The sequence below is a fragment of the Nerophis lumbriciformis genome, linkage group LG07 (genome assembly GCF_033978685.3).
Source record: "Nerophis lumbriciformis linkage group LG07, RoL_Nlum_v2.1, whole genome shotgun sequence".
In the NCBI taxonomy this organism is placed as follows: domain Eukaryota; kingdom Metazoa; phylum Chordata; class Actinopteri; order Syngnathiformes; family Syngnathidae; genus Nerophis; species Nerophis lumbriciformis.
The window spans coordinates 43,530,001-43,538,248 of NC_084554.2; the positions used below are offsets into that span (position 1 = coordinate 43,530,001).

The 8,248-nt window shown below is 39.0% G+C and overlaps 1 long non-coding RNA gene across 1 annotated transcript in view; it reads left to right on the forward strand.

Annotated features, from left to right (window-relative positions):
* Nucleotides 1-7,930, forward strand: part of LOC133609488 (uncharacterized) — a 165,065-nt gene extending 157,135 nt beyond the window's left edge. Inside the window, exon 5 of the long non-coding RNA XR_009815718.1 lies at nucleotides 7,778-7,930. This is a non-coding gene — a long non-coding RNA (uncharacterized lncRNA). The remainder of the gene's footprint in view (nucleotides 1-7,777) is intronic.
* The last annotated feature ends 318 nt before the right edge of the window (nucleotides 7,931-8,248 follow it).

Consider the following 8,248-nt stretch of genomic DNA (forward strand, 5'->3'; position numbering starts at 1 on the left):
CTAGTAGTAGACGGAATGACAGTTGTACTATCGGTTCAAGGCGCTAAACTGTAGACGGTCAACCTACAGTGAGCAAAATCCTCCAAAAGATAGAGCCATAGCACAAACAATAACCCACCTTTTCAGTGTATGTCGGTGTTTTGTAAAAACTATTTTGTTAAAACACAGAACATTATGGCTTTTAGCGAAGAAAAATCCATAAATTTGCCGCACCATTTTATAAGCCGCAGGGTGCAAAGCGTAGAATAAAGCAGAGGCTGACATTCCAGAAAATATGGTAATGAATTATGACGATGCTATTAAAAAAATCATTGTTCTATCTTGCACCTCCAAGCTTGGCTTTTCCTTTCTGCGAGAGCGCTTTCCAGTCCAGTCTGCACAGACACATGGTGCTCCACACTCACATGTCACTGAATATATATATATATATATATATATATATATATATATATATATATATATATATATATATATATATATATATATATATATATATATATGTATGAATACAGTATATGTATATACATAAATGTATTCATTTTTTTGTGCCCTCAAACTCACAAATGCAGATTTGTTGCTTAAAGGTTATAAATGACAAGGTTAGTGTGGCAGATGTATCATAAATCCGCTTCTCAACACGCCTGCTCTGTCAGAGAAGAAGAGGCAGCAGAAGAGTTCTACGGTGCCAATTTGCGACTTTGACGCTATATTTAGCGAGAAGCATATATTAAAAGTGAATGAGAGTGTCCTTGCGCCGTGTATTTATTCAGTAATCAAATACGAGCGGTCGTAAAAGGAGAAGTATTTGCCGCTTGAGCGGAGATTTGGATTTCATTATTGGCCAAAATTGTGCAGCCCAAATACAAACATATATTTTAATTGTTACAATATATATTTTTGCTGTATTTTTTGCATTTTTGCTGCTTATTTTATTACTACACATATATATATATATATATATATATATATATATATATATATATATATATATATATATATGTCTTAATAAGGTTATCCAAAAAATAGTGCTCGATACCGTAGTAGAGCGCAATATATGTATGTGTGGGAAAAAAATCACAAGACTACTTCATCTCTACAGGCCTGTTTCATGAGGGGGTTCCCTCAATCATCAGGAGATTTTAATGGGAGCATTCACATACCATGGTTTATATAGGGCACAGAGTGGGTGGGTACAGGCTGGCGTAGGGGCGTGGTGATTGGCTCATGTGTTAACTAGGAGGTGTTTCCGTCTGTGGCGGCATGCTGATACAATTTCGCTGCGCTTGTTGAGGGATGACAGGTCTGGACGGTATATAATAAACAGTTTCTCTTTCAAGCATAGGTTGCATCTTTTATTACCACTATTGTAAGGTGTGCTGGATGCAAGAATTTTCCATGTTATTGAATATTCAACATTATTGTCTCTGAGGTCCCAAATGTGTTTGCTGAGTTCTGTGGTATTCCGCAGGTTTTGGTTCCTGAAAGAAGCCTTGTGATTGTTCCATCTGGTTTTAAACTCTCCCTCGGTTAATCCTACATATGTGTCGGATGTGTTAATGTCCTTGCGTGTTACCTTAGATTGGTAAACAACTGATGTTTGTAAGCACCCCCCGTTGAGAGGGCAATCAGGTTTCTTGCGGCAGTTGCAGCCTTTGTTGGTTTTGGGGTCGCTCTGTCCGGGGGCCGACGGCTCATTTGCAATTGTTTTGTTGTGGTTTGAGATAATTTGTCGTATATTGTTCATACAGCTGTAGCTCAATTTAATGTTGTTCTTGTTGAATACTTTTCTTAGGGTGTTGCCTTTGGGAAAGTGTTTGTCAATCAGAGTGAGGAATTTGTGGCCAATGTTAGTTGAGACGTTTTTGCTGTATGGGGGGTTGTACCAGATGATGTTGTTTCGTTTTCTGTTCTTTTTTGGTTGGTTTCCTGGCGTGGGTTCATAGGTGAGGGTGAAATTGTATCCGCTTTCATCAAGGGCTTTTTGGTACGGGGGGGTTGCTTGGTCAAATTCAGCTTTGCTAGATGACAGCATCGATAGCCTTTTGTTAATTCCGGTAGGTATTCTTTTCGTGGTGGTGGGTGGGTGGTTGCTGTCATGGTGCACGTATTGGAGTGTTGTGTTGGATTTCGTGAATGGTTGGTAGCTGTTATTTCTCAGGTTGAAAGTGACGTCGAGGCAGTTGACGGTTTGCTTGTTGGCTTCAATCGTGATCCGTAGGCCGTTCTCTTTGAAAATTTGGCATATGCCCTTCTTGGTATTCTCGCTGCTCCTTGGCGAGGCGCGACACACTGCCAGTCCGTCATCACGGTAAATACCAAGGTTCAGGTTGAGGCTAGCAAGCTGGGAGAGGAGGAAACTCCCAACGAGTTCACACGTTTCTGCTCCGTCAAAACATCAGTTGTTTACCAATCTAAGGTAACACGCAAGGACATTAACACATCCGACACATATGTAGGATTAACCGAGGGAGAGTTTAAAACTAGATGGAACAATCACAAGGCTTCTTTCAGGAACCAAAACCTGCGGAATACCACAGAACTCAGCAAACACATTTGGGACCTCAGAGACAATAATGTTGAATATTCAATTACATGGCAAATTCTTGCATCCAGCACACCTTACAATAGTGGTAATAAAAGATGCAACCTATGCTTGAAAGAGAAACTGTTTATTATATACCGTCCAGACCTGTCATCCCTCAACAAGCGCAGCGAAATTGTATCAGCATGCCGCCACAGACGGAAACACCTCCTAGGTAACACATGAGCCAATCACCACGCCCCTACGCCAGCCTGTACCCACCCACTCTGTGCCCTATATAAACCATGGTATGTGAATGCTCCCATTAAAATCTCCTGATGATTGAGGGAACCCCCTCATGAAACAGGCCTGTAGAGATGAAGTAGTCTTGTGATTTTTTTCCCACACATACATATATATATATATATATATATATATATATATATATATATATATATATATATATATATATATATATATATATATATATATATATATATATATGTATATATATATATACATACATATATATATATATATATATATATATATATATATATATATATATATATATATATATATATATATAGCTACTTGGCATGCTTTCGGCCCTTTTACCAAGAAGTTTGGACACCCCTGTTTTAAATTAATGTAATGTTAATTGATTTTTAAGACCTTTCGAAATCATATTTAAGACCTTTTATGAGATTTTAGGAGAATTTTAGACATTTAAGGCCCTAAATTCAAATTGATGGATTTAAGACTTTTTAAGACCCTGCAGACATCGAAATGATCAGTCCAATCCGTACCAGCTGAGCACTAACCACGTTAAAGATCAACTATTTTGCGACATACAAGTCACCAGATGCTGAGTAAGGAATGCTAAGAACATTTTTATTACACTTCCTTAATGTTTTCTTTAATATTTGATATGTCTGTTACATAACTTCACTCGTGAATTATATTTTTGCTTGCTCGCATGTTGGCAGACAAAATTGGAATGCCAGAAATGGTGTGAAAAAAGGGTTAAGAAACAAGATTATTCATACACCTTTGTCCTAATTGGACCGCTTCTCCGTGCTACATATAAAACACATGTTTGGACAGAAATTTCAAGCAATAAACAGTTTTGGTTTTTTTCAAGTACCATCTGGTTGGTGCCACTGCCTTCCTGGGAGCATTTGGCATGGTAAAGATACATTGACATTACATTTTTGGGGGGTAACAAACTGCTGCTAATCTATTTGAAAGCATTGCGTGAGTATGAATATTACTGCTGTTGTCTGCTGGACCTGCCAGGCCTTGTTGTCGACACACACACACACACACACACACACACACACACACACCCACACACGGCCGTGACTAAGGGCTGCTAGATTACCTCCATCCCTGCTGGCACGCTGCTGCTTTTTGGGAACATGGACCTTGTCCAAAGTGTTTGGCTGTGTTGTGTGTCCTGAGGGGAGGCTGCTATAGTCACAGCGCCTCACTCACTGCTGACCACCACTACCACCACATCGCCTCATTAGGTCGCCGGTGCACGTCTGGCTGGGGGCGCGTTAAAGGGAAGGTCCTCTCCCAGTCGGGACTTTGTCATGAAATATGAATCGAGCGTGCACATGGAGCGAAGGTGGTCCCGGTGTGCTCGGAGGTGTCACACGCATCGGTCTGCACGGGTGTCAGCCTTGCAATGGTTGCATCACACTTGAAAGTTTCACTCTTTCCAGTTCACACTATACATTTTCTACTGCTATGGTGATGTCACTGACATGTACAGACAGGTGGACACCTATTCGCTGTGTTCAAAAGGCATCTGCAGTCATTTGACAAATGTACAATGACTTATTGACCGCGCGTTCGGTTCCTGTAGAGGAGACCTGGGCAAATTAAGCTTTTCAATCTGGCCCGCCGGACATTCTCAAATCATTTTTTTAGATTTTTAAGATGGAAAGTGTAGCTGCCATTATGATGTTCAGTCATGTTTTCTATTGACTGTAAGTCTTCAACTATACCAGGGGTCAGCAACCCGCGGCTCTGGAGCCACATGCGGCTCTTTAGCGCCGTCCTAGTGGCTCCCTGGACCTCTTTCAGAGATGTGTAAAAATGGAAAAAGATGAAGAAAAAAATATTTTTTTTGGTTTTAATATATTTTCTGTAGGAGAACAAACATGACACAAACCTTCCTAATTGTTAGAAATTCCACTGTTTATGTTACACATGCTTCACTAATGAGAGTATTTGGCAAGCACCGTTTTGTCCTAATTTCAGCGACCCTTGAACACATCGTGGTCTGTTTACATGTACAACTTTCTCCGATGCTGCCACAGAAAGACGTGTTTCATGCCACTCCTTCTTTGTCTCATTTTGTCCACCAAACGTTTATTGCTGTGCGTGAATCCACAAAGGTGAGCTTTGTTGATTTTATTGATTTGCTGGAGTGCTTATCAGGCATATTTTGGTCAATCCATGACTGCAAGCTAATCGATGCTAACATGCTATTTCGGCTAGCTGTATGTACATATTGCATCATTGTGCCTTGTTTGTAGGTATATTTGAGCTCATTTAATTTCCTTTACTTATGTCCTCTGTGTATTTAATGTATATTTGCATGTCTCATGACACATTATATGTATGTAATATTGGCTGCATTTCTCATCATTGTTTGAGTGTCATGTTGTTCCAGACCACAGCAAACGTTACCCAACTTGCAAAGATTGTAATAAATCCATTAGAAGAAGTCAGCCTGCCGTTTCCTTAGACTTGGACACACACATCTATACCTTTGGCCATTCTGAGCCAGTAATTTCCAGAAGTTATCTCATCCCGTGAGAAGCCTCCATTTTACTAATCATTTCCAATGTTGCAAAAATGTGTAGAATAAAAATTAAAATACAACATTTGTGTTAACAAAGATTTGCGTGAGCCTTTGATAGTAGCCTAAAATAGCTAATATAGACACTTACATCATGTGTTGCATTCATTATAACACTTATATAAGGCTTTTAATTTTTTGCGGCTCCAGACAGATTTGTGTTTTGTATTTTTGGTCCAATATGGCTCTTTCAACATTTTGGGTTGCCGACCCCTGAACTATACAAAGTATTTCAATAGTTGGAATCTGCGCTTATGGATGATATACCAGTTACTATGGTAATCTAATTAGTTACTATTGTAATATAATGAGTTACTATGGTCATCTAATTAGTTACTATGTTAATCTACGTCAAAGCAGCTCAGACTAGGCACCAAACAGTGTGGGCGGGAAGCGTTTCCACAGACGCGGAAGGAGATTTTCACAACAAAGCTCTAAAGCTTAGTGATGTATCACAGTGGTTCTCAAATGGGGGTACGCGTACCCCTGGGGGTACTTGAAGGTATGCCAAGGGGTACGTGAGATTTTTTTTAAATATTCTAAAAATAGCAACAATTCAAAAATCCTTTATAAATATATTTATTGAATAATACTTCAACAAAATATGAATGTATGTTCATAAACTGAACATCAAATCAAGTAGGATATTCCATTCATTACAATGCAACAATGCAATATTCAGTGTTGACAGCTAGATTTTTTGTGGACACGTTCCATAAATATTGATGTTAAAGATTTCTTTTTTTGTGAAGAAATGTTTAGAATTAAGTTCATAAATCCTGATGGATCTCTATTACAATCCCCAAAGAGGGCACTTTAAGTTGATGATTACTTTTATGTGTAGAAATCTTTATTTATAATTGAATCACTTGTTTATTTTTCAACAAGTTTTTAGTTATTTTTATATCTTTTTTTCAAAATAGTTCAAGAAAGACCACTACAAATGAGCAATATTTTGCACTGTTATACAATTTAATACATCAGAAACTGATGACATAGTGCTGTATTTTACTTCATCTCTTTTTTTCAACCAAAAATGCTTTGCTCTGATTAGGGGGTACTTGAATTAAAAAAATGTTCACAGGGGGTACATCACTGAAAAAAGGTTGAGAACCACTGATGTATCAGATATATCAGATTGTAGGTGTGTTTATTTTGTACCCTTTGCGTTCATATTTCACTGTTTATTGCATTTTTGTTGCGTTTCACTTGATTATAAAATGTGTCGATCAAAAGGGGGTGTGACGTTCAAATTTTGTCAATATTCAGTGTTTTATCCTTCGTAGACAAATGTAAAATTCCGTTACGTTTTTTAATGTGGTCTGCTGTATTTTACTTCATCTCTTTTTTTCAACCAAAAATGCTTTGCTCTGATTAGGGGGTACTTGAATTAAAAAAATGTTCACAGGGGGTACATCACTGAAAAAAGGTTGAGAACCACTGGTTTAGCTTGTTAGTGTTGTGAAGTGAATTACATTTATATAGCGCTTTTTCTCAAGGTACTCAAAGCACTTTACATAGTGAAACCCAATATCTAAGTTACAGTTAAACCAGTGTGGGTGGCACTGGGAGCAGGTGGGTAAAGTGTCTTGCCCAAGGACACAACGGCAGTGACTAGGATGGCGGAAGCGGGGATCGAACCTGCAACGCTCAAGTTGCTGGCATGGCCGCTCTACCAACCGAGCTATACCGCCCCGTGTTGACTATATGATACGTTTTTGTTAAGATGCAGACATACATGGATTTCATTGGACACAATGGTTTGAATGAATACGTAGAGTACCTAATATTTAGTGACAATAATTACCTAAATTAACTTTCTCACTACTTAAAAAAAAACATGGTGGTAATTGATACTGTATTGTATTATGTTGAGTGCTTGTGTGAAGATTTTGTAGTTTGGGAAATTATTCAGAGAGTTTTTCATTTGAGGCTCTAAGCTTAGCTTTAATGAGTCATTGCATCATGTTTTAGGGGGAAATATACACCATTATCTCTCTTGCTGCTAATGGCCTCTTGTTCCAAAGCAGCCATTATTTTTTTTAAGGTTTTCTAAGCTTTGTTGTTAATTTTTGGTTCATTAATTCTGAGCACATTTGGTCGCAAGCAGCTTCGTTTTAAGATCTTAGTTCTGGTCTGGAGGTGACATGGTCCAGATGGCCGACTCTCCACAATTTAAACTGACAAGAGTGGGCAAAGGTCCTCCATGATGAAATGTTTACAAGAGGTTGCAGAGAATACACGTAAACAAACAAACACACACACACACACACACACACACACACACACACACACACACACACACACACACACACACACACACACACACACACACACAAACTAATAAACTTCCTCATGGCCCTTTTTGCCATCTTTGACAGGTGCCTCTCTGACTCGGCCAAGCAGCATTCTCCAGCTTCCCTGAGCTTTGGGCCAACCTTCAGGGTGTTGAATGTCACCATCTGTTGACGACCTGCCGACTTCACGTCGCTACAGGAAGTGAAAGAGGGGGGTTGGTTGACGCCAAGCCCGTGAGGACCGCACTTGATTGCACAGGTGGGCCCTCGTCAGATTTCACTGGGTGACATTATCTGGCCTAAATTTGAGTGCAGCATATGTACATACCGCATGTATACCACTGTCCCAGAATATACTCTGTGGCCGATTCTCTTTAGCACCATAGTGCAATATGTTATATACCCATGTAGAAACAAAGAAAAGCAAAATATGAACTTAAAACATTAAAACACACAACATGAATTTTGACTCACTATCAAGGCAGGCCTGGAGTTTGTTTACTATTGAAAGAAAGAATGGTAATAGCGTGGTTAACCATCCATAATGATCAGTGC